Source organism: Symsagittifera roscoffensis, chromosome 1 (genome assembly GCF_963678635.1).
Source record: "Symsagittifera roscoffensis chromosome 1, txSymRosc1.1, whole genome shotgun sequence".
NCBI classification, from domain to species: domain Eukaryota; kingdom Metazoa; phylum Xenacoelomorpha; order Acoela; family Convolutidae; genus Symsagittifera; species Symsagittifera roscoffensis.
In genome coordinates, this window is record NC_087062.1 from 96,359,520 (window position 1) to 96,387,285 (window position 27,766).

The 27,766-nt window shown below is 37.2% G+C and overlaps 1 protein-coding gene across 3 annotated transcripts in view; it reads right to left on the reverse strand.

The window, feature by feature from the left end:
• Positions 1 to 27,766, reverse strand: part of LOC134857282 (dopamine receptor 1-like) — a 152,187-nt gene that overhangs the window by 70,703 nt on the left and 53,718 nt on the right. The gene's annotated exons all lie outside the window — the stretch shown is intronic.

Consider the following 27,766-nt stretch of genomic DNA (forward strand, 5'->3'; position numbering starts at 1 on the left):
GATTAAAAAGAACTAGGGACACAGCTAACGCTGTAAGCACGTGTTTGATACTGTATGAATTTGTTACACTGATGCTAGACCAAAAATGGAAACTTTACCCAAAACCTTTGTTAAACCTCTACTAAAATCAGCGAGAAGAGTGACAATTTCTGAGAAAATGGAATTTTCCCAAGAACGCTTTCATCTCACACTTGATTTAGAAAAAAAAAGTTTTTCAGATCCTATATATTACTACGCACTTACATATATAAAAAAAATCAACAATTTGGCAACTAAGTCGACAGTGCCACAATCGACACCCATGAAGCTAAAAAACTATCATTGCGAAGTGTTCAAATCACATTTCTATTAAAAACATAGCTGATCGAAGATTGGAAAAGAGTAATGAAAGCAAGTAAACAAAAAACTGACTTTCTTGAAAAAAAATCTCAACTTTCGAATTTCAAAGAAAAAAAATAGATGCTCTTTAATTTAAGCTCTTTGAATTTCTAGAACAATTGATAATTGGCACTTTTTTGATAACATGAACCCAACTAGAGAAAACTGGATCAATAGGTAAAGTTTTTATTCCGCTGGAAATCTAAAAAGTAAATTCCACTTTCGAAACTAGAATTCGCTCACGTTTTTTTCTTGCGCCATTTCCACGTTCGTTTTTACGTCACTTTCAGCAGATGAATTTCAATTGAACTCAAAAAGTGTATATAACTAAGTGCATTCATAAATGCATCAAGGTCTATGAATGCACATCTGTAGTTATTAGAGAATTTTAAGACTTTCTGAAAAAAAATCAGCATGACTTATATAAGAGTCTTCACTTCGTTCATTATATTAAACAAAAATGTTTAAAGAGTCTTAGATATAGCCATTATCACTTTTTACTATTATTAGTAGCCAGTAATTACATATGAAGTTTCAAGAAATTCTCTAGTTTGATAACAATAATAATCGCAAGCGTAAAACTGAAAAAGTTAGCCCAATTTTCATATCAAATAAAATAAATTTACACACAAATAACAAGAAGTTTAGAAAAAATAGTTGGAGCAAGCCAGTGTAATTAATGAAGACTGCCCACCATTTAACAATTTCGAAGGAATAACAATGAGCCCGAATACAAAAAGAATATCATCAAAACTTGAAAAAGCATTATTAAGAAAAAAATTGCATTCAAATTGAAAAAATTTTAACAAAGAGAAACACTGAAAATGGTTTATGTTTAGTCTTATAACGAAATGAAATGACGCAAAAAAGAGATTGTGGAAAACAGCAAAAAACAACCTCAAATTTCAAAGAGATTAACGCTTGAAATTTACAGTAAAAAAAGTATCAAAAATTGGACACATTAATTGCCAATTTGATAGAACTTCAAGACTTCCAAACAACAGTTTATCAATTCAACCAGTTCCAACCATTAAAAGATAGAAAGCAAGAAAAACTAATTAAAAAAATTGTTGTTGACGATAAAAAGGAAAATAAAAAAAAATCATGCACAAAAATGTGAACGCAATTACCTGCACCAAAAACTATGTAACAATCACAACACGTCACTTAAAAACCCCCAAAAATGGTTAAGACCGATTCAATTTTTTTAATTTTCTGAAAAGACGGTCTTTGATTTAACAAAAACACTTCAAAAAGTAGGACCAATCTTGAACATTACCAGTAATTCCCAAAAACACTTACAAGTAATGGAGGCCGACTGAATTAGAAACGACACCGAAAAAGCTGAGAACTTTGAAAAAAAGACCATTATTGAAACTTAATGAATATAAATTGAATATAAATTGAATTTAACACACCGAGGCGAAGCGATAAAATGCAAACGAAAAAAGAATCAAAAATGTTGAAACAAAACTAGGTCTACCAAAAATAGAGAGATGATAGAAGTTCATTCTGGGCAAACATGCCATAGAAATGAACGCTAAACTAGCAACGGAACAAATATTACGAAGAAACAATGCCGACAATCTTCAATGCCGACAATCCACAAGTTGAGCCAAAATTTTTCAAAATAAGTCCCTCTTGAAACTAAACACTTGCACCTCCAATGAAAGTTGCTTACAGCACAAGAAAAATCCGCGATGTGGCATCTGAGCAAACAATTTTAGAGCAGGCACCAGTTGAGCCGGCAAAAAAAATTTACACAGGCGAAGCGGAGGTCCGCAAGACTTGCGATACAACACAATCATTATAAAATCATGCCGAAAACAATGAAAAATGGTTAAAAAAACTAGCTGGATCAAAGTTTTCGTATGTCTCGATGAAGGACACCTAGCGCCTAGCTAAAGCTGGTGGTACTTGTTTGATTTTTAGAATTTGTTATACTATGCGGGACGAAATGCGTAATTTCAAAAATTGAACAAAACCTTAGTTTTTTTAAACTAAATGAGTAGTTGGGTTTTGGGACTTTCACAACAATTTTATCTTTCTCTTACAAAAAACTCAGGAGTCTGCAAGAAAAATTTGCGCAACCGCTTCTTTCGACTAAAACTTTCATCTCAGATTTGCTAGGGCAGTTTTAAGACAACTCGAAAAAAAAACAGTCAAAGTTCAAAAACTTGACTTTCTGAAAACCATGAACTTTCTGAAAGTCATCGTCAGTAAAATAATGAAGATTCCCAAAATCAGTTTCTCCATTGAACAATTAATATGAGAATGGTTACGGTAATTTTTGAGTTGAGTAAAAAAACTACCAAAAACGGTCAAAGTTTCATAACTTTTCCTAGGTTGAATGGCGTAGTAAATGCAAATGGGCCTAGTAAATTATAAAGGTAATCGTCCCACAACCTGTTGTGTCGATTAAACTTCTGACATCAGATTTGGCAGGATAGTTCAGGAGATTCAACCAATCTGTAATTTTAACTGAACCTAAAACCCACGTTTGGCAGGGTAGTTCTCGAGAAAAATCAGAAAGCTTCAAAACTGGTCGAAAAACGAGAGCCAAAATTTTAAGAAATTTAAAAGATTCAAACAAAACGGTCAAAAATCTAAAATTTTACTTTTACGAGGGCCGCAATTTTATGATTCAAACAAAATGGGCGTAGCCGCTTATGGAGGGGAGCTTTTCCAATCCGCTCTTTTCATTGAAATCAAATCAGATTTGGTAGGTTAGTTTTCAGAAAACGAAAAAAAATCAAAAATATCGGTCAAATAATCCCCCAGACTTTTTCGAAGGCTGCAGACAAAGGGTGAAGCAAAAGAGACGAGAAGAGTATGCACACACACAAATATGTAAGTGGTCTTTCTATGGATACCCTTTTTTGAAAATCGGTAGAAGAATTTTGAAGATTTTGATAAAATTTTCGGAAGCGTCTCAAAAAAAAATAAAAAACCCCATACACTTTTTTTATCAAACAGGATTCGAAGCGAGCATGCCAAGCAAGACGATAAAAATTCAAATTAGCAACTGAACAAAACTTACAAAGAGGAAACAAGGCCGACAATCTTTGAGCAGACACCTGTTGAGCCGAAAAAAAAACTGATCATGTAAAAAAAACTTCTGAAGACTCAAGTCGTCCCTGAAACTATCCTATAGCAACTAGTACCCACCCAGTAGTTTAATTTGAGCTTTTATGAAATTGAGCATCTCAGCTGCATAGCAGCATCATAAACGATTCAACTGATTTTGTTAAACTAGTTGTTAAACCGGAAGTCTACATTCCGATTTGATAACGCTTGCTAATCGCAAGCGTAGAGAAATCGAAAAAAAAAAAGAAACTTGAGCGTGAAAATATGAAAAGTTTTCCGAAAATTTAAAAGATCAACACGCCCTATATAAGTGATAAATCATTTCGTTCATTATCACTTAAAATTTGTGTCGGTAAAAAACAACCAATATAGAACAAGAATATGCTGTCAAGACAACCAGTAATCATCAGTAATAGCTGTCAGTAGTTAAATTTAAACTTTCTAGAAAATGAGCATGCAAGTCAGCATAAATGGTTGTGATTCTGTAAAACACGTTCCTTACTTGAGAATAGATACTCCAATTTAATAACGTTCACTAATTATTAAACAGAGGGGAAGAGGAGGGTCGCACCACATGCAATACGAAATGAATGACTATCGTACAAAAATATATTTTCAAACATATTTCATCCACTTTGCAAAGATGAACTGAACTCTAAACTTCAAGACAGAAAGCTAATCATGGCCATCAACTCAACTGCAAAAAAATTTCTGACGATTTAATTATGAGAAAAAAATCATTCGGGAAAAGAAGTTGAATGAGAACTGTTTTGTTTTCGAAGCTTTATGATCAAAGGAAATCAGCCTTTTAGATAATCTGAAGTCTAGTACCGCTTTGGATTAACCTTGCTAATCGTAACAGTAAAAATGGGTTTCAGAATTATTCGAAAGTAATCAGGGCGCTTCCAAATAAATCACCCTTTCCACCTTCCAGTTGGTAACAATAAAGCATAGCCCCTCCATACTGTGATTTAAATATTTAGGAGGGGGCTACATTTTGCTGGGGGGCTTGAATGGGATAGACGCAAATTTCGTTGTCGGCACTGATGTAACTCGCCGTTAGCAACGAGATATAATTTAAGCAATGTGAGATAAATACTGGTTAGATCAACACTGGCTAATTATTTTCTTCGAGACGAGTGAAAGCATAATTATTTTCTTCTTCAAAACGAAAAAAAAACTTTAAAGTAGACCAACCGACTCAAAAGCGATTTTTCATTTGATTGACTATGTTACCACGAAAATGCCACAAAGAATGGACCTCATTACTGTCTTGCAGAGTTAATTATATAATTCAATCGGATAAAGGTAATGGAACGTGAACATGCAAGAAAAACAAAGGAGGGTTTGACATGACGCTGGAATTGGTAGGCAAATTAAGGAAAGTAAACCAGAAGCTCTAGGACCTTATCAGCAATAAACCAAATACGAACAAAAAGAAAAAGATAAAACAATCAGGGCTCAAAAAGCATTATTTGATGTAACATTCAGAGAAGCTACCAAAATACTACAAATCTGAATTCAAATAGAACTTCCTTGCTAGTAAGAAGCACTAGCTTCACAAATTAAGAGGCAGATAAATAGCCATAATGAGAACTATTCGAAAAAATTTTCATACTATTTCCGCTAAAATTTGATTTATTCAGCAAGATTTATCAAAAATTTTTGAAAAATAAGCAAGAGCAAGAAAATCATACTAAAAAATTACAATAAATTCATATATATCTTTTATACTTCAGTTGTTTGAAAATTTTGAAAAAATCATTAAAAAAGTCACATTTCGGAAAGAAAAAACATTTTAGAGCACCCTCACAGCATTTTAGAGCACCCTTTTAATCCTTAGAGCACCCTCACAGCATCCAACTAAAGGGTTGAAAATGACCAATTTTTGAAATCTAAGTATTCTGATAATTAAGAATTAATCATACAAAGTCATATCACAAAAAATTACAAGGCTAGCAGTCACATTTCGAGACAAGAATTGTAACCCTGAGAGTAGCCTGACAGCACCCACTTACCCGTTAGGAATTTAAAAGTTTTGTAAACCTAAATTTTCTGAAAAACTTCTGAAAAAGCATAAAAAGGTCACATTTCAGAATGCAAAAGCATTTGAGCAGTTGCTTTTGGACGTACAATTTGCAACCCATAAGTAGGAAATTCCAAATTTTCTAAATTAAAATTTAGTTTTTTGATAATTTTTTTATGAAATTACAAAAATAGTCGTATCTCGTTTGCTAAAAAGATTAGAGCATTCACAACTGGAGGCCCAATTCGCAACCTCTGGTGGAACCATGAAATCATCCCACTATTGTGCTGCTGATTTCAAACTCAAAATGAGCTTTGAATTAAAACTTGAAAATCGAAAAAAAATTCTTAACCATTGCAATATACGATATACACGTACATTGACACTTAATATTATAAATTGGAAGAGTACACCAGAAAGAGTCCTATGAACAATATTTTTACGAGAAAAAAAAACTTGTATCCAGTTACAACACCTTAGCAAAGATAATCCAAGTTAAACAAATGTTAACGAACTCAAGAAAAAGAGAAAAATTTTAAATTATTTTTAATGAAAAAATTGTCGACTTTGGTTACTACCTTTTTGAGGAACTAACTCATATTGACAAAAGTGGATCAATTTTCCGAAAAAAAAAACACTGTCCAAGCCAAAATTCACTCAAGTTTTTTCCCGGCATTTGCACTTTTGTTACTAGAGAGAGTAATGAGTAATTGAAATCAAAGCTCAACTACCGTGATCAAATTTTCAGACGTTTCCTCAAAAAAAAACTACAATCTAAAAAACTGATTTATCACTTCGTTCATCAACGCTTAACAGTAAGAAAAATATAAACTGGCAAATCAAGAAATATTTAGTGAAAAAATTGCTGATTTATGTAAACAATAAAAAGTATAAAAACAAATCTGGCTACATAGATATACCCTTGCTACTGCTGACAACTTCAGTTAAATACCTCAATAACCGTTTATGTGGTGCAACTTAACAAAGTCTGAAACAAATAAGAGTTCATATGAATTGAGGGCAGGGTCAATCTATTTCGTACGCCAATTAGGATCAACTCGGATTGTAATAAAGATAAGACATTGAAGTGGCGTGATGAGCTCAGATTTTTTAACAATGATAACTGTCAATACTCACCGACAAAATTAAATATACAATTAAATTATTTCATGAAAAACTGCGCACAATTAATATCAAAAGTCTCTTCCAATAATCAACTTTGAGCAACGACCTTTTGATCAGACATTTGATCACTCAAATTAGTTTTTGTGTTTGATTTGATAGGAGATTTGTTTTCGAATCAGACATAGGACGATAAAAGTCAAGTTAATGGTAGCTTTACCTGCTGGTGCGAATAAGTATAACCTTAAGTTCAAAGACTTGCTCAAAATCCTGTATCAAGTGTGACAGACCGGCATTCCAGTAACCAGATTTAACTCGATTTTACCTCAATGCGAAACATTTGTTTTTGAATTATTCTATATAGCCTAAGGTTGTAGCAAAACACGCTACTTGTGAATAGACAAAACATTTTCCACCTATAATTTTTGCTTTGAATCAGTGCATTTACGGAAGTTAACTACTTTTAGTACATAATCGCCAGTCAAGCTTTAGATCGTTTCAGACTAGTCAACCAATTAGTCTTATCAACTGGACTTATGCAGCTAAAGTGCAGAAGCCTAAAAGATAAGTATTATCTTTTCGATTTATCTACCAATTTTGGAGTAAGCAAAATAACTTTTTCTAAATTGATAATTCAAAAGTATTAATTGTGAAAGGACTTTTTAAAAGCTAACTCGCTATTTACCTGCTAATTATAATGATGAGGATTGAAAAAAAAACGACTTTGATGTTCTGCATGGTCGGGATGAAATTTCGAAACCCCAGAAAAATAAATCTCGAAGCAAAATATAGAATTACTGCCAAAATTCAATACACAGAGACCAAACTGAGCTTCTCATCAATTGAGATACAGGAAGAGAAACAATAAAAACAAAGCTAACAAACAGTTGTAAAAGTGCCATGAACTCAATGAAACATAAATATCTACTGACTTGTTTTTTTTTTGAAATTTCCAGGCAACTTTCGACGTTCAAAGTGAAAAATAGATGGTCTTAAATATCTTTGAGTTTCAAGACAATTTATGACTGCTAATTTTTTGATAAAATAATCCAATTCGATACAACTAGATCAATAGGTCAACTTTTTATTTCACCGGAAAATCCGGAAAATTCGACTTTCAAAACTAGAAGTCTCTCACGTTTTTCGTGATCTTTATACTTTTGCTGTTCGATAAAGTTTTTCAACACAGGAAATGAAGTGAAAAAAAGGCAAATTTTAGCGTGAACAAATTTTAAGACTTATCTTAGCAATATATATAAACAAAAAAAGAAAGTTCATAACTCTTAATCATACATTGAAAAGCCATTTCTAAAACACATTGCAAAAAACAAACAAACACACGAAAAAAAATCATAGACCGAAAAAAAATTTCTACAAAAAGGCGAAGAAGAGAATCGCATCACTTGCTATACAAAAATGAAGGACAGTAACTACTTGCAGATGAACCAACAAAACGAAAAATAAAATTGAAATTAAATGTTTTCTTATTAGAAAGTTTCCGAAAAACGACATCCTGGAACTGAATTACTTGTACCATTACTTGCAGCCACATTAAATAAAAAGGTGGCGACTAAAGCTGAACAAACTAAAAAAAATTAATTTTTTTTAAAACTACAGAATACTGTTGACAATTTTCCAAGTTTATTTCTCAAATTTTTATTTCGGAGCGCTTATGAGGGTGATTTAGGTTCTCCAAAAAACTCACGTTAGATCTTAGCCGTTTTCGTTTAATAACAGCGAAAATAAATATAAAAAAAAAATAAGGAGAACTATCAACTATAGTGCGACGCACCTACGGTGCTTCAAACAGATTAAAAATTTCAAATTAATTTCAAAAATTGAACAATAAAAACTTTCAGCTTAAGGTTCTTTTCAAACTATAATGGTCAAGTCTCCAAAAATTATTCAGTTTCAGATCTTCGTATTTTGAACTCAGAAACGAAATCATATAATGGCCGACAGCATATAACTGAACTTAACATATTTAACGAATTCATTGGCAAAACCACTGATACATGAATGAGACTCTGTTTAAATAAAGTTTTTTATTTTCAATAGACCGTACGTATATCATTTGCTGACATCAGTAGATAAGTGCATTTAAGTTAAAAACGGCAGACTTTTTTCTTAGTTTCACGACTCTTTTTGAAATATCCTAAAACGTCAATTTCCAAGACTAACAATTTGAGCGATTTATTAGGATGGACTTCTTATCTGGGAAAACATATGCGTCGACCAACTTATTTGGAAATGCGTCAAGCATACATATTTGGAGTCCAGATATAAATTTCTTCGGACCACCTTGACAGCACTCAACTAGTGATGAGAAGAGACATTTCAAGTTGTTTGAAAAAAGTTGAAAAAACCATATACAAATGTCATAACTTGGAAACTAGGATGATTTGAGCAGTGAAACTTAGAGGAAACAATTTCAATATCTGAGAGCACCCTGAGATTTCCCCATTACAGGCTTGAGGAATAATGATTTTGTAAATCAAGTTATTGAAAAAAAAAACAATGAAAAAACCTCAAGTCTCGGAAAATAAAATGAACTAATTTCAAGTCCGGAGGAAAGACTCAAACCCTTGTTGCTACATAGCAGCAACTACCTACAGGGCTAGGAAATTTCAAATTTTAACTCTGTTACCTTTGTTTTGAAACTTTTGAGCAAATCATAAAAAAAAAATGTCATCTCTCAGAAATCAAACGTATTTGAGCAGTTACATTTGGAGGCAGTATTTGCAACCGCAGAGAGCATCCAGCTAGAGGGTTGGGAATTTCAATCTTTTTAATTCCAAGTTTTCAGAAAATACAAAGATTTGAGCATTCATATTTGAAAGCAAGATTCGCAACCTCGAAAAGTACCCTGACAGCAGATCACTATAGAGATGGAAACTTCGAATTTAGTGAATTTTTTTTATATCTAAGTTAATAGAAAAAATTTGCTAAAATCATTAAAAAAGTAAAACCTCGGAAAGTAAAAGCATTTCAGCAGTCACATTTAGATGTATATTTTGCAAACGCTAAACTGTGAAATTCTTAACTGCGAGATTTACAAAAATTTTTGCATGCACCGAAATTTTCGCGTGTCTCAACAAAAGTTCAATTGAATATAAATTTAAATAGAGCCGATCGAAGATTGGGAAAAAGTAATAATGGCAAGAAAACATTAGAAAAACAACAGAATTTCTTGATAAAATCTCAACTTTCGAATTTCAAAGAAAAAAATAGATGCCTTTAAAGCTCTTTGAATTTCTGGAACAATTTATGATTTGCGCTTTTTGATTACATGAACCCAACTAGAGAAAACTGGATCAACAGGTGAAGTTTTAATTCCGCTGGAAATCTAAAAATTAAATTTAACTTTCGAAACTAGAAATCGTTCACGTTTTTTCGCGCCATTTCTACATTCGTATTTGAAGAGTGCTATTTGCGTCCCTTTCAGCAGATTAATTTCAATTGAACTCAAAAAGTGTATATATTAAGACTCTTAAGACTGAAAAAAACCAGCAAGACCGACATAAGAGTCTTCACTACGTTCATTACTCTTGTTCTTGTTAAAAAAAAAGATTTTGTATTGAATTTTGAAACCCCCCATAAACTACAATGAGATTAGACTCATATAATATCTACCTCAAAAGGAGTAAAACTCTAAAACTCGCAGCCTTACAGATAATCAAAAAAATGTTCGAAACAAGCGCACGCAGTTCCAACCAGTTACCATTGCAAAAGATGAAAATACATGTATGTCTCAACAAAAGTTCCGATTTTGAAAACGTCTTGAAAATATCCTATGGGGGTGAAACATTAAACCACTAGTATTGAGATTTTATAATTAAACATTGACATGGAATGTAAAATTAAAATCGGTAAATACGAATTATTCTTCCTGTATCTGAATACAACAGTTCAATATTTAGACCATTTTTTTACTTGACAGTGGAAAATTTTTCTTCATGAAATCAAATCACGACAGATAATGCTTTCATTTAATAATACACATAACTCCCACGAGCTTTCCTCGAAATACCAAAATCGGGCAAAAACACCCTCCGCCATAGTTGAAGCAAAGCTGATGCAGCTAATGTTAAAATTCATTGTCGCTATAAAAATTCTTTCAACCCTTCTATACTGAAGTTAAAGCCAATAAAATGGTACAAACAGGGGCGGATTTAGGGGGGGGGGGGGGGCGGACGCCCCCTCCCTCAGGGATTCGACCCCCTGCCGACCCAAAGGGTCCCCCCTTTGGTACTTTTTAAGAAATCCATTTTTTGCCGACCTACCCTAAAATTTTTCTAAACGCGCCTTTGGCGCCAATATATACTAACTTTGAGGGGAGCGCGCGCCAAAAAAATGCGATTTGTCAAAATTTTTCATAAAGTGCCTAAAAACGGCTTTTTTGACCTGTTTTTTCAAAAATTTGCCTGCGGCGCTCAAAATTTGGCAAACACAGGGACCTTTTAGTGCTTTAGAAGAGCTCGGAAAATCAATTTGGTCCACCTAAAAAAAAAAAGGTCGTCAAAATTTTCGAAAAATTTTTGAAAATCCGCCCCCCCTCAAAAAAATCCTAGATCCGCCCCTGGGTACAAATAGAAGAAACTTAAAATTACAGCAAATGCCTCTCATTTAAAAGAAGCAAAAAATACTTTGAACATCCTAAATTTTTTTAAATTCAAAATTCAGCCCTGTATCCTCCCAAGCATGGGCGCTTAATCTCTGTACCAAGTGGACAAAATCAGTCATAATTGATTTGGCTGAACACGAAGCTAACAAATGATTCACTAATTCTTTAAGATAAGTTGCTTACTGAATAAAACTTGATCAAAAAAAATAAAAACTTGATCAAAAAGATCTCAGTAAACGAAAAGTATAAAATCTCGTTTACTGAGATCTTTTTGATCACAAGAATAAAAACTTGATCAAAAAGATCTCAGTAAACGAAAAGTCTGAGTACCTGTTATTGTTAAACAAAGCTCGCAGCTCAAAAAATGTGTTGTAAAAGACAATTCCCAAGGAACAATTATACTGGGGAAGCTGCAGAAGCCATAAAGGACGCATATAGGCAAGAAAACAGCAAAAGCGTTTCAGACACTTATGTTCCGGACAAAAGTGTCCAAAATACAAAAATTGTCCAAGACAAAATTGTCCAATTATCCAAAAATTGTCCTGCCTACAGATAACAACCAATTTTTTGTTGATATAACGCTCAAGAAGGATTCATTCAAAAAGCCCACGCACAAGTGCAATTAGACCAGAATTTTTTTGAGCAGCATATTGAAGACAAATTTAAACACAGAGGCGAAGCTGAGCTTCGCACCACTTGCGATACAAATATGAGCGGCTATGATTAATATAAAAGGGAAAAACACCAATGAATCGTTTTTGTCAATAAAAATTGCAACAAAAGCCCAAAATATCCAGAACAAAATTGCCTGCGCCATTAGAATCTCTACAAAAAGCTTTGGGTAAGCTATAAAGAAGGCAAGTTACCAAAAACGTCCTTTCTGCGGAACTAAGCAGACCACAAAAGCAGACAGACAATAAATCAAATAAGCCAAAATTTTCTATTTACAAAAAAAAAAAACAGGTCAACTCGAATCGAACTCCCAGGCTTTGTCGTCTCAAGCATGACGGTTACATCAACTTAAAATACAACTGAACCATCGGGCTACGGGAACCAAGCCGACAAAAATAAACAGCCTGACGATAGTCCGAAAAAAAACACAAAAACTCTAGTTTGCAAAAAAGGGCCCGGCCATATTCGAACCGCACGCCTTTGCCATCTAAAAAAGTTGTTTTTAACTCTACGATAGAAGCACCAGATGGTTGATTGGATTTGAATTCATAACTACCAAGCGGTAACAAAAACGAAAATACCTGAGCAGAAACCCTTCTTGCCGGAAAAAGACTCAAAAAAAATCTAAACGTATAAAAATGTTAAGTTCATTTCCCCTCAGAGCACATAACACATTTTTTTTTTCGGTCGTAACGACGCAATAAAAGTCCACTAAGTTGATATTAACTGAGCTGGAAATTATTATGCCGATAAAAATACAAGTGAAAAAAAAGTTTCGATTCGGTCGGATTTTTAAAATGCTGAAAGCAACTTCAGTGAGAATTGTTTGTAACTAAAATAAACGATTCTCAGATATGGCAACTTAGCCGACAAAACATAAGCAGACAAATAATAGGCCAAATTTTTTTTAATCCTGAATATTTACGGTTTGAAAAAACGTCCTGGTCAGATTCAAACACAGGGCTTTTGCTGTCCCAGGCGTAGTCTTTACTACCAAGCTAAGTGTGCGAGACTACAAAACTTGAATTCACTGTGCTGCAAGGCGCATCAGGAGTCCAATGAGTCCAGTTGTTTACGGGAAAAAAATTCTAGCAGCCGATTGTAATAACCTTGCTTATCGCAAGGATAAAGAGGAACCAAAGCATTTTCACTTACCTATACCATTATTGCTTGATTGATGCATATTCCATATTCAAACATTTTCTGTCATAAATTAAAAACTGCAACGAAAAGTTTCAGAAAGGTTTTATTGGAGTATATAAAAAGCTTCTAAAATTTACTCTTTTCAGATCAATTTATAAAAGCGAAGACAGTAAGCAAAAGTAATTTGGTAGTTTCATGTTGCATAAATTAAAAATTATGTTTAGGAAAATGTTAGTAATTTTCAAGCATTTGTAGAGCCGTAAGTTATCAGGTACTATAATTATACGCCTTTTCAAACGAATATCGAAAGTATTGTCCAAAACGGCAGAAACAAAACTTACACAGAATCAAAGCGTACCTTCAAATCACTTCGGAAATAACGCAAGCACAGCATTGCAAGCTAGCGAATAGAAAATTATACAGAAATTACAAAATCGAAAAAATATATATTCAGACAAATAATCAAGAAACACGACAAACAGCATTAAAAAGGACTTTACTTTTTAACGAGTGGTCACTTAAGCGACCATGCCTTCATTGAGCCAATAAAAGCCACTATACGCCGCTCACTGAGTCAAAAACAAAAAAATCGTAAGAAAAAAAAACAGTTAACAAAATTTTTTTGAGCAATCAAGTTTTTGACTTCGACTTTCTGCAAGACACCATTTTTTTTTTTCCAATCAAACACTTTTTTGATTGTGAAGCGACATAAATCAAGGTGACTAAGATGATCGAGGTGACTAAGCCAAAAAAAATATAATCGGAAAACACAGGAATACGTCAAAAATCATAGTATCTACAAAAAACTGATCGCGCAAAAGAAATTCCACAAACTACAGAATGTAAAATCAGTATCGGAACAAAATTAACCAAGCCGTGAAAAAGCCAAAAACATCTTAGCAGAAACTCTTCAAGCCGAAGTTTCTATTTCAATTCGAAACTAAATAAAAAAATTTACGCCCCCTTACTCTCATAACACACACAGGCACAGAAAAAAATTTTCGCGCGTCAAAAAGAGCCGAAACAACGATATAAAACAAGCCGAAACCTATTAAGCCGGGAAAAAAAGAAAACGAAAATTTCAACAAAAGTAAAAATGCAACCAAAGGCGAAGGGGAACTTAAACATATGTTTCCCTTGGAATGACCCAAAATTGGGTCACTAAGCCGATAAAAAAACGCCGAAGTAATTTGAGCCGATCAAAGTTTATAATCGGAAAAAAACTTAAAAAAGATATACGAAAAAAAGAAACGGCAAAATTTCAAAATCCGGGAGTAAATCAAAACACAAGCTAAATTATTCAAAATTGCAAGCAGCAATCAAAAAAACTATTCAAAGATGTGGTAACTAAGCCCAAAAATCTTAAGCGGACAATTATTAGGCCGAAAGTTTAATTTGAAATAGAGTATTACCCGTGCAAAAAAAAACAGGTCCGGTTCAGATTCGCTCACCAATTTGAATTAACTATGAAACAAGGTTCTACTAGAGATGAGTCCAGAAGCCCAGATGAGATATGTCCTGTGAACACAGTTATTTACACAGAAAAAAGTCTAGTAACCGATTGCAATACCCTTGCTTATCGCAAGGGTAAATATCAGAACTATCCAAAAACATCCACTGCAGAAAAAAACTTTGAAAAGCTGAGCTCTCAATTCGAACAATGAAAATTCATCAATGAAACAAAGATAGCCGGTTGCTGTGCATGTAGCACAGAATAATCCGACAATAATCATTTTTAAAAATTTGAAATTTTTTTTCTCCAAATAAGTGTCGTTTTTAGAGGTGGTGTGATTCGAGAACTACACGATCGCGTAGAAAATATGTGAATTAGGCATAATCGACAACACTTGCCTTTAAAAAATGAATGTTGAACATATGAAAATAAATTTACACAATTTTTGGAGATTCTTTTTTGGCCAATAGGCGCAAAATGAAACATCCAAAACCAGTTTTCTTTATAGTAAAATCAGGTTTTTTTCATCATAGAAGTCAAAAAATTGGCATATAACGAGCTTACTCGATCGCGTTCTCGCTCGAAATTAGACTAAATCTTAATCATTTCAAACCAGTTTTTCTCAACACTGGGACAATTTTACGATAAATTTTTCAAGTCGTAAGAATCACGACTGAAAGGTCTTGAATATGCTCTATCACTCCACTCATTGGAAGGACTATTTGTGTTACCTGCTTTTGCGCGCAAAACAGAAAGGAAAAACTAAAGCACACCCGATTGCACCGCTATTGAGGCCAATAAATAAATTAAACAAAATTGTACGAAAACATCTGTTGCTTTAAAAAATGAGACTGCCGAACTCAGACGCCAAGGCAACTTGCAAAAATCTGCCCAATGAAATCCGCGACTTCCATTGAAAAATCTGAGAAAGAAACATAACAAGAACATAGCTTGTGTAAACAAACTACGTAGAAAAATAACCAATCAGAATTTTCTTTGCCAAAGAAGTGAAAGAATTAAAAGAGAAAGAATTAAAAAATTAACTAGTTGCTTACAGAAAAAAGTTTAGCATCCAATTTGAAATCAATTTCAATCGGGAATATTTTAGGAAACTATTTTAAGTAATTAATTCACGTAATTTTTTTACTGGAGAGTTTGAATCAAAAATAACTAGAAGATCATCTTATGACAAGACAGAAAACTATTAGAATTAGAAAAACCGAGAATGCAATTCACCGATTACCAGTTGACAGCTCTTGCAGGATTTCAAATAACGCTAAAATGACAAATTTCAAACGACGTGGTGTGCAATAAGATTAACGAAAAAATATCATTCAGGTCAACGGCAAAGAATTACGATGAGAGCGAATTGTTTTGAAACTGAATTGAAACGGATATAGGTACAATTGAAGATCGGAAAAGCTCATAGAGAAGTGCCAGTCTAAAATCAATTTAAGCCCAGTGCCGCATCAGGCGAGAGAGAAAGATGGGTCAAAAAGCTTTGATAGAAATTAGATGTAACTTGAATAGAATATGGCAGCGAGTTGAATTGAATTCTGACGCTCGAGGGGGCTTGAAATTTTTTACAATAAACTTTGAGAGCAGAAAACACATGAAAGTCAAGAAATAAAATACTATAAATTCACAACGACTTCTTTATTATCAAGGCAGCAGACTAACTGTCAACTGTCAATTTCAAGTGACTCAAAATATTTCCAGTCAAAAACAAACACATCTCGAGAACAAATTGGCACTGCAGTAATTAAACCACATCATAGTGGCTTAATAATCAAATATAAAATGAGTTTAGGTTGCCTGGTGGACCAATTGTATGTCCACGCTTGTTCACTTGACTGATTCAAATGCAAATCACTGAATGTGAGGTGCTTGATCAAAATATAAGCGGCACTTAAACCATTTTTTATTCAACTACACCGGGAGATTTTCAAAAGTAACAGTTCGGACTCAGCGCAGAAACCTAAAATGCAAATCAATAATAGGCAAGAGAAGCCGCTAGGCAAAAGGAGTACAAATTAGCAAATGAGAACCCCATTTTCGAACTTAGCTTTGATAAGCAGCTAGCTAGCATTTACTACAGTGCGCTTAGCTTACATTCAACACGGGTTATACAGTGAATGCGTGGCAGTGTGTGTCTCCTATTAGAAAGTTTTTGTTGAAGAAAAACAATTTTAAACAAGGATAGCCGGTTATAGTGCAAGTAGCGCAGAATGCTCCGACCATAATCTAAAAAACACAAACTTTATTTCTTTCAAATTAGCGTCAATTGTTCTGCGTGGTGTGATAAAAAAGATCTGAGTAATTCGGCATACTCGACAATTATAGTAAAACAACAAGCCATGAATTAATTGCTTAAATTTTCATATAAGAAAAAGGATAGCCGCTTGCTGTGCAAGTAGCACAAAATGTTCATACCATATTCATAAAAACACTAACAAAAATTCTTCAAATTATTAAGTTCGTCAACTTAGTGTCGTTGTTTGTACGTGGTGTGATGATGAAATATACACGCTAAACATTAGTAAATTAGGTAAAATTGACAATAGTTGTCTCCAAAAAAAATAACCATTCTTTTTTGAACAAAAATTTTCATTTTTTTTTAGAAAAGTTATCACGCCAGGGAAGTTCCCAATATAGATTTCAAAACTAGTTTCTGTCGTGTCTCAATTTATTTATGTGAGGTCTCTGAAGGTTGCTCTGAGTATTACTGAGTTTGTTATTTAGTCGCTTTCCAAATGACGAGGAAAGTTCTATGGCCGAGAGATATCGGATGTCGTTCAGTTCGCAGGGCGGTATTCCTCTTGAAAGCTCAAAGTACAGAGAAAAAAGTTTAGGCAAAGGCTTTAATTTCGAATCAAGCTGGTCACTCTCGCGGATATCTCTCGAGTGATTTTACAAAGTTTATAAACCAAGAGTATATGCTATTATTTACACTCAACAAATTTATTTAACAAAGTTATCAGTAAAGATTGGCCACTCTGTTTTTCATCATCAAGCCTTTTTCGGAGTTTATTATTTGAGTTCAAATGTTTACTTCCTGTTTCTTTCGTAATGATGTTTGCTAGTCCCTTCGTTCACATCTTCTTGTTGTCTCACAGAAAATACAGTCCGTGGTCGTAAATACCAAATAGGGACTTGAAGTAATTTGGTTGGGTCAAATAATGAATCACACCCATAAATGGAATTTACGGATGTGACACTACCATCCTTGAAAAAGTTGCTATGTTTTCGGAAATTTTCTGCGCTCTGCTTTTTGTAGAAAATATATGGGTACAGTTTTGATGTCCTCTTGTTCCACACACAGTCCGTCGGCCACTTTATAAGTTTACAAATATACAGCACATGGATAATTACATCTTCAATTTTTTGTTTTTGGATTTTTTAAGGATAGTTATGTAAGTGAGTGTTAAGGTTTGCTATAAGTGTTTATAGTTATTATATAGTAAACATCCTATTGCTCTTTTAGTGGTACTATTTTTTCATTCATAGAATGAAGTCCTGGTTGTGACTTAGAAACATCACGGTTGATCTATGATGTTTGCGAGGTGAAAGCGTGAGCTCTCACATTATTGAGTTCCATTGTCATCTCCAACTTTATTCGGTTCGCGTGATTTTTCACGTCATTCAGTGCTTCTTGAAATGGAGCTGTGGGTTCACTGGATTCGGCATTTGATTCTTGTATTAGTGGAGGTGTCAAGAGTAGCGTAGGATCAGTTCTCTCCTTTTCACATTTGTGGTAGGTCCACATGAAAAGTGCATGGAGAACCATCGAGCCTATGAAGTAAATTATACTCATTATCAATGAACTTCTCAATGTCAGTCGATCATCAAATAATCTTGCTAATGAAGGTCGAAGTTTTCTCATATTCAGCGCTAGCGGCTTTGCTTTTTTCTTCATGTTCTTGATTTTGAACATTTGGGATTGCGAGTAGCTTCTTCTTTATTTCCTTGAATAATTCGATTCCCGCTTCCGTTTTTGAGTCGTTATATGGCATGTCCTCCAATTCTGTCAATTCGCTTCGCAAGTTTGAGATCGGGTCCGGCAATTGGACGTTGATCTTGATTGCTGGAAGCTGTTCGCATGTTGCTAAATCAGATCGAATTTTTATATAAGGCCCTACTAACTGTTTTCCACATTCCAGTGTTACAATGCAGATATGGCATCCCCGGAACTTCTCTATTCCGCTGGCGGTTGTTGATTCTATATCAGACTCAAAGAGGGTGTATGCAGATGTTGCTGATGTGATCAGCCATACCCCAAATCCTAGATTTTCAGCTTCTTCAGTGGAAGGTAACTGAATCTGTTCGGTGTCGCACTTTCAGTGCGTCTAGATTCCCTTTGAAGAAAAGATTTGCCAGTCACGATCCGTGTCCTGTCTCAGTAGAGATCATTTCGTGGCAAATCTGATATCTTGAAGATCCAAGGCAGTGTTTCAGTTTGTACTCCGTTAAAACTGCAGTTATCGCCAATTTGTCCTCTGATATTGCCAATTAGGGAGCTTCCGTTTTCCACAAAACTTTATCCTTCTCGTACTGTGGCATCGGGACTGGAATGGCATGGAAGACCGTAAATGAAGTTTGCCGAGAAGCTGGTGGAATGGCAATCTTCATTAGCAAGCCTTCTTTGATAGTGACCACGTCGGTAAGAAGCTGGGCTTCATAGTAGGATAGAATTTCGTCCATCGGAATGGCTAGTGAAAGTCGATCACGGGCATGGCTTTGCATTTTGGAAACTTCTTCGAGAATTTTAATGAATGAGGAGTCTCGTGGGACTAGCGACATTGGCAGAAAATTATTCAGCAAAGACGGTATCGAGTTAAGCATGTTGATGCGATAGGAGTAGAGAGCTAATCGGTACGATTTCACATTTGCAAAAGTAATCGCAAGCAGCGAGGAGACCGTATCATAACTGAAGTTAATCTGATGTCTTGTGAACAAAAGTTGATCACAGTCCCGTAGAAAGTGAATGTTTTGCTTAAAAACTTGAAAGTGCTCTTGAATAACTTCCCAGTTTCAATTTTAGATTTGTATCATTTCGTCTTGTCCCTGTTTTATCGAATTTAATTCACTCGTTACCATGAAGAATTTATCATCTAGATTTTCTGCAAGCGTATAGACATTTTCAGCTATTTGGCTGGCGAAGTCAGAGAGTCTGACAATGTTTTCAGCATTTTCTTTAGACTTATCATTGCAGGACCCAAAAAATCCTCGTAGTCCACAATCTGCGGTTTTTCCTAGTAGAATTCCACCTCCGAAAAGTCCAACTGATGCTAGGGCTGCAATCGCTAAGGCGGGTGCTCGTTTTTGCCTCAGATTGGATTTTTGTTGTTGTTCATGGAGAAATGAGGCTGTATATTTGCGCCGTCCTTCTACAAATGGTTACTCAAACACATTGCCTTATTTGTAAAAACAGCTTGCGAGGCGGAGGTGTTTCGTGCCTCACATGCCCAGGCTACATGCATGTAAAATGCAGCAGCCTAGCCCGCAGCAGTGATCATTATGACAATTTCAGCTGTCATCGCTGCACCTCCTAATTTCGTTCAGCTAACGACACGCGTGAATGCAATCCCCCAACCCAAGTTACAACCACGCTCCCCCAAATGCACCCTCACTATTCCACTGCCCCACTCACAAAACTCAAGAAAACCCTCCACTATAGAAACTAGAACAACACAAGACCCATGATCAAACCCCTGTCCAGAGCTCATAGAAACCACAAGGAAAATATACACCGAAGTGGTCATGTGGAAACCGGTCTTTATGATCTGATCAAAAATTAAAGTTGTTTATAATCTCATTGAAACCCGTAATAGAACTCCGAACAGCCTAATAGAAAACCACGAAAATAGCTTCGCAATGCACGCAGCAATGATCTTTCGACACTTACTTTGGTGCAAAACAAAGTCCGAGAATGATGGACCTTTATCCAAAACAATCGCTAAAATTGCCAAATTTGCGCAGGGACGTAAGTTCCTGTTTTGCTAAAGAAACCTCGTTTTTCACTTGGTGAAGTAGCCAGTCGACGTCAAAGGTTGAATCGTTTTTAGTGAAATTGGACGAAAAGTCCATATGGCAGAATATGCTGGGCTGCTTCCACATTTAAGCTAGTTGTTTAAGGAAATCTTCTAGTTCATCGCGGGTATTGAGTTGAAATTTTGGGAAAGGGACTAAGAATTCAATGGGAATGAATTTTTCTGCTAGGAGAATTTTCGATTCACAATTGAAGATGATTCCATTTTCCAATACCGTCTCTGATTGTTTATCTGAGTTGATGTCAGCATTCCATTGTGATTGGACCGTGTTGAGTGCTATGAGGGCAAACTACATTTTATCTATTGTAGTTGGAGTTTTTCAGATCCGCTGAAAAATGAAATTGGCTTTGTTTTTGTTGATTGTTTCGTGCCTTTGGGCCTGTGAATAAGTTGATGTATTTGCGAAGAAACTGTTGTGCTGTGATGAAGACGTGTGTATTTATGAGGAGGCGCCGTGTGTCAAGGATTGGATGCGAGTATGTGGAGATGGGAAGAGAGAGGTTAAAGAGGGAGATGTTGGATATGATCTCAGCATGAACATGTGTTTTCTTTTGGTGCCATTTTGTGTTCTCTTCTTGTTGTCTCACAGAAAACATAGTCCGTGGTCGTAAAGACCAAATAGAGCCTTGAAGTAATTTGGTAATTTGTTCTTGAAGTAATGGAATTTAGGGATGTGACAGTTTCTGATTGAAAAAATTAGCCTACATTTTTTAGCCTAAATGACCAATTTAACAAGTTATCATCACTTTATTCGGTCGAAATTACATGAAAAACCAAAATTTGAAACCGACTTTTCCCGACAATGGGATTTTTTTGGAATTTCGAATCACCACTGAAAGAGCTTTAATATGATATATCACGCCACCCATTCCATTGATTATTTGTGGTACCTGATTTTGTGGAAAACAAAAAAAACTAAAGCAGACCCGAATACAAAGTTTCTCCGCATTTTCAATGTTCGGAACAATAAGAATTATCAGCCTTACGTTCCTATTCGACTCTTCACATAAAAATTATCGGCCATACGTGCCTATTCACTTCTTCAAAACAAAAACCAAGATTAAACTACATTAAATACCAGTCTTATTCTGGGAATCTCAGCCTTGAGCCAACCGCTTCAACATACCTGTCGATCGACCATCTCAACTCCCTCAGTATGTTAGTCAATAAAATTCTTTGCTCTGACGACCAAAGACGAGAGGAACTCGGATATCGAAAAAAAATTTTCATGCAAACTCGGGTACTAGAAAACTAAGTTAAATATGATCCAATAAATTGACGGCTCGTTATGCGACTAGCACAGATTATTCTGAACCCACTGATGAATTCGCAATATGAAAATTTGTTCCAAGGGTACCTGATCGCAACAGGCGGATTTTTTGCAGCAGCACCTACCATGGTACCAAAATCGGCAGTACCCAACCATATTTTAAAGTTTGTATCGAAAACCCCAATATCACAAGTTGAAACTCCCAGCATATGTTCCATTCTATTGATGCAGCCATCGCCAAAACTTAGAGAAATCAGGGATAAGTTTAGCCTAATTGCTGTGATAAACTTATTAAATAGAGTGTTGTATGATTATGGAGACATGTCCTCGAAGACTACAAAGAAGAAACATGTCACTAGAGAAGCAATAGAGTCCGAGCACATCCCCACCAATGGACAGTTCATCGCAAAGGTGATTGTGGCGCGTGGCAACAACCTGTATGAAGTGGTGCCGGAATATGGGGATGGGGATGAGAACATTCTGGTGTCCATGCCTTATTTGTAAAAACAGCTTGCGAGGCGGAGGTGTTTCGTGCTTCACATGCCCAGGCTACATGCATGTAAAATGCAGCAGCCTAGTCCGCAGCAGTGATCATTATGACAATTTCAGCTGTCATCGCTGCACCTTCTAATTTCGTTCAGCTAACGACACGCATGAATGCAATCCCCCAACCCAAGCTACAACCACGCTCCCCCAAATGCACCCTCCCTATTCCACTGCCCCACACTCACAAAACTCAAGAAAACCCTCCACTATAGAAATTAGAACAACACAAGACCCATGGTCAAACCCCTGTCCAGAACTCATAGAAACCACAAGGAAAATATACACCGAAGTGGTCCAATGGAAACCGGTCTTTATGATCTGATCAAATATTAAAGTTGTTTATAATCTCATTGAAACCCGTAAAAGAACTCTGAACAGCCTAATAGAAAACAACGAAAATAGCTTCGCAATGCACGCAGCAATGATCTTTCGACACTTACTTTTGTGAAAAACAAAGTCCGAGAATGATGGATCTTTATCCAAAACAATCGCTAAAATTGCCAAATTTGCGCAGGGACGTTAGTTCCTGTTTTGCTAAAGAAACCTCGTTTTTCACCAGGTGAAGTAGCCAGTCGACGTCAAAGGTTGAATCGTTTTTAGTGAAATTGGACGAAAAGTCCAAATGGCAGAATAAGCTGGGCTATTTCCACATTTCAGCTAGTTGTTTCAGGAAATCTTCTAGTTCATCGCGGGTATTGAGTTGAAATTTATCCTCTCCGTTTTGAACTCCCTGCCGTCTGGGTGAACGTTTCGAACGCCATCCAGGGTTCAAGGATTGCAGCACGACTCGGGTGGTGCTAGACGAAGTTTTGGTGTTGGAGCTGTCCAACTTTGCCAGGTTGCTGAAACTGAGACCAGGAGTGGATGACGATTGCTTGTTAGTGCAACAGGTAACAAATGACCTCTAGTTAAGACCATTGGATTGTAACATTCGTCTACTGCAGTCACACATGAGGCTTAAGAAAAATAGGCCCTATAACCACTGGCTCAAGGGTCAGGGACACTATCTCTTGTGTTTTTCAACCTCAAGAACGGTCGGAGCCAGTTCGGTTCGCTTGTGACATGAGACTACGACCCGTTACAGCTTAAAGGCTACTACTAAAATATCCCCCCACTCTAGAATTAGAAACGTCCCCATACTTAGGTCTCTAGATACCCAAAATACATGAACGCCGTTAAAAACCGGGTTGGAACAATCCGTTAAGTTACTTTTTATTAGACAGTGTAACTTTGATCCATTTCAGATGGATCAACCTAAAACTCGCCTTACCTCAACATAACAATTATAAAACACACTCTAGGAATTTAAATTAAGTACTCACATTGTAGCACGCTCAAGAACCAGGAAGTAAATAAGTCGGTAAACAACTCAAGAGTCAACAAAGTAACTAAAATGAGTTTAAGGTCAGTCAGTTTTAACAACAAGAACAAGTTTTTACTCTAGACTGCAAGTTCTCGTGAACCATTGGGACACTCTAGCTGTCCACCTTTCCACCGAAGGTTCACTCTGGTCCAGTCAATAATAGTATTCCAATCGTAATAATCCAACTCGTGGGAATGCTCTCGTCTCTGTTTCAGATGGGACAGCTCTACTCTAGGTTATTATTGCTTTCGAAATTGCGAATAGCAATTTCCCACCGATTTTTCTAGCAACTTTCCCGCGATTGTTACTCAATTGTTCTGAAATTGTTCTGATCTCTTTTTCTGATTTTCAGTTCTCGCGAGAAAATCGTGCATGACAGGTTCCATTCGAAATTTTGAAAAATTAAATTTCACTCCAAAATCAAGTGTTTTTTGCTTCTCTCAAGGTCAAACTTCCAAATATGACCGACTGGCACATACTCCCCGGACTCGAGATCGATGTCCTCATCGCGCGCTGTCTTCTGCCAGTGAGTCCCAGAAAAACCGAGTGTTGCTCAAGATACAGTGCCAGTGGTCATTTACAGAAGTTTGCAGCAGATTTAAGCTTATCTACACCCCAAAATTCACAGCCATTTAAAATTTTCACGCTATTGCTAAACAGCAACCAAAATCTGCATACACCTGCACCCTTGAATTTTCGCTTTTCAAACCAATCATTTTAAAATCTCTTTTGTCCTATTCAATCAGGAAATTGTCATGCAGCATTTCGATTTATATAATAAATATAGTATATTAGTAACAATATTTGCTTTGTTAAAATTTCTTTTTCGTGAATCCAAGTTTCACTCGGATCCACGCTCAAGCCCCCCTTCCCTCTCAAGACGCAAGATCCATCCGATTTGCCCATTCATCTCGTACTCTTCGCCTTGGAGGTACTGCATCATCGGAACTAATCACAATCTCCTCCCAAGCCTTCAGCTGTTCATAGGATCGCATCCATTCTCTCTGCTCCTGCAATCTCTTTGCTTGGTTGGGTAGTGCCTTCACCCTAGCTTCTCTGTTCAAGCAAAAGGAGTTGTGCAGGCTCAAGCTCACGTTCTTCGCCAGGTCTTCCTCTAGTATCGACTCCCTCGCTTTGGTATTGTCTCTAGACATCTTACCCACTCTTTTCCATCCTGTCGTGATCGCATTACGATGGGTTAGCAGGGGTCTCTTGAAAGCTTCCGGCCCAATCTCGGCCTGGAACTGTCGATACTCTTTTTGATGTTTTCTCATGTGATCTTTCGTTGTCATGTACAACCAAGACGTCACTGTCGCCCGAAACCATGGAAAGTACCTCAAGCGACTCCATACGTGCCTGACTTCCGTCGGTATGGCGAATACTTTGCACGCAGTCTCAAACAACTCGAGTCTCCTGCTGTAGTCTATCGCGTATATTGACTCAGCCGTTGGCGTCGTCGCCTCCCGATACTTCGTTATATTCTCTTCTATCCATCTCAGAGCTAACATCGTACTCACTACTAAGAGCGTCACCTTCTGCCGGTGATCCGGTAGTCCGATCGACCGAATCTCTTCCACATCCCACACCAGGCAAAGGTTCTTGTGATCTGGATACCACACCGTTTGTGCCAAACAGTGGCATGGGCATTCCCCATGAGAGATCTCAATGCTCCTGAGATTACGCTCCCCTGAGGCTTCCAAGAGAGGCTCAAGCTCCATCATTTTCTCGTGCATCGTGTCGTTGTCTTCCAGGTTCGGAGTACTTCCCACAGGTTTCCCGATCACGTTTTGTCTCTCGTGATCGCTCGTGTTTTCTCTTTCCAACTTCAGAAGATCTTCTCCCCAGATTTCGCTTAAGTCATCTCTCAATTCTTTTGGTACTGTCCCTTTGATTTTTCTCAACAACTTGTGCGAGTGATGCGACATCCGAGCCAACCTCACGCACTTGGGCACTGAGAAGGCCTTGTCCACCAGTATTCTCTGGCTGGACACTTCCACCATCGCCATGTGTAGCGGGTAGTGACTTCCGCACAAGTTGGCCATCATTGACCCTATCAGCGATTTCGCGTTCAATGGCAAGCCATAAGCTTCGCTCATGGGAAATCCCATTTCCGCCTCAAGACCAACCTTCCAGCTCCGGATGTGTTTTTGAGTCACCTGCAACACCCCGGGCCATGATTCCACGCTCAACGCCGTCACTAAATGATGTTCAGACTCCAGTCTCTCCAGTGCCTGCAGACCACACATTCTCGAGAAGAATCCGAGAGCTGTCGCTATATTCACCGTGGTTCTCGCGTAACATTCCGCTATTATTTGCACTTCACTTTTCTCCCTTTCTGTGATGTCTTCGAACCAAGTGACCAGGTCTTCTTTTTGAAACGACAGTATTCTGACGCATGACCGTCCATCGCAGATGTGCTCTCCATTCCCACACGTCGAATCCAGACAGCTACCCGGCTCCAATTTCTTTACTGACCCGGGGTCGCTCGTCCTTTCGCTTGGCTCTTGCATCTGGGGCGTGATTAGCTTATGTAGCACACTCAACTTCGCCAGATCTTCGTCTTCCGTTGGTGCTAACCTCACTCGCTCTGTGGTTTCCTCGATTAGACTTGCATGGGGATGTGGACACCAGGAGGGTCTTAGTAGCTTCCATATCACTCCCAAGTTCGTGGTTAACAAGCCATTTCCACCGCCCATGTTCACTTCAACTCTCTTGTTTGAGCGCGGTATGCTTATAACCTCTGGTGTTTTCTCAAGAATCAGGCCCAGGCTCGGCCCCTCTTTCTCCACCGCGTCTATCTCCATTATTCTTTCTGTCCAAAACTTCAGTAGCTCCACTACCTCATGGTTTCTGTGGGCTCCTCCAGCTTCCGAGTCTAAGAAGGGATTGTAGGCCATTCCCATCACTCCAGACACATGTTGGTATTCCCCCTTCTCACTGAGTCTCGAGTACTGTTCTGACGACGCCAGGTTACGGTGAACATCATGTTCTTCCTCGAACTTCTTATTAGAGAACCTCCGTACCTCGTCCAGCTTCCGATGGTTCTCTAAGGATAGTCTGGAACCATCTTCTTTCTCTATTCCTGTACTCTGATATACGTTCAAGATGATCGTTGAGACTCTTTTCTCCATGGTTTTACTTCCACTTGCTCTCTGGTGGCATGCCAGGATGGTGCTATCAGACATCATTGACATTATCCATCTCAAGAAACATGTGGCATCTTTTCTTCTAGCCAGGCTCAAGCCTGAATTGTCCCTGGCCACGTGTTGCATCAGTGCCTGATACACCTCTAGCTTCTTGCTTCCCAACTTCAGCCTGTCATACGAGGTCAATGTCTCCAACTCTATTCCCACCAGACTCCAGGTGAACATTAATTGTCCCGCAGTTCTAACGAAGGGATTCGCCATTAGTGGCGGTGCTGATGAGGATGTTCTCATCGCCTCTTCAAAATGATCCTTCAACAAACTCTGCCAGGACCTCTTCAGATGACTTGCCATCTCTATTTTATTAACCTCGGCTTTTTGCTGGGTGGCCCAATTGCGTCGCCTGCGAGCTATTCCACTGTCCAACTTCTTCAAGCAGTCCTCCATTTCCTTCAATGTTTCGAGGGCCACCCACCACGTCCGGGAAGTGTTCCTCGTCTTGTTCCTCTCCAATGGATCACTCGTCACTTGTTTGCCCATGTCCTGATGTGCCTTCGAGATCCATTCTTTGCCGATCTCCACTTCCCCTACCTGTCCGTTCGTTGAACCTCTCTTCACGTTTACCTTCTGAGGCTTGAAGTCTTCTTCTGACATCGAACTGGTGGAAACCTCTATTTCCTTTTCTACTTCAAGTGGTTTCCTGAGCTCCGAGCTGTTCTTGTATGCCGCCGTCTTGCATCGGGCCAAAACGATGGGCGCCGTCTCTCTCAAGTTTCCTTCCGAAACAGCATCCACTGAAGGACTACCCCATCCTTCCACTTCTCTCTTCCTCTTGCGAGTCTTCACATCTCTGCTCGAGGGTGTTGTGGCTATCATCATTGATTCGACC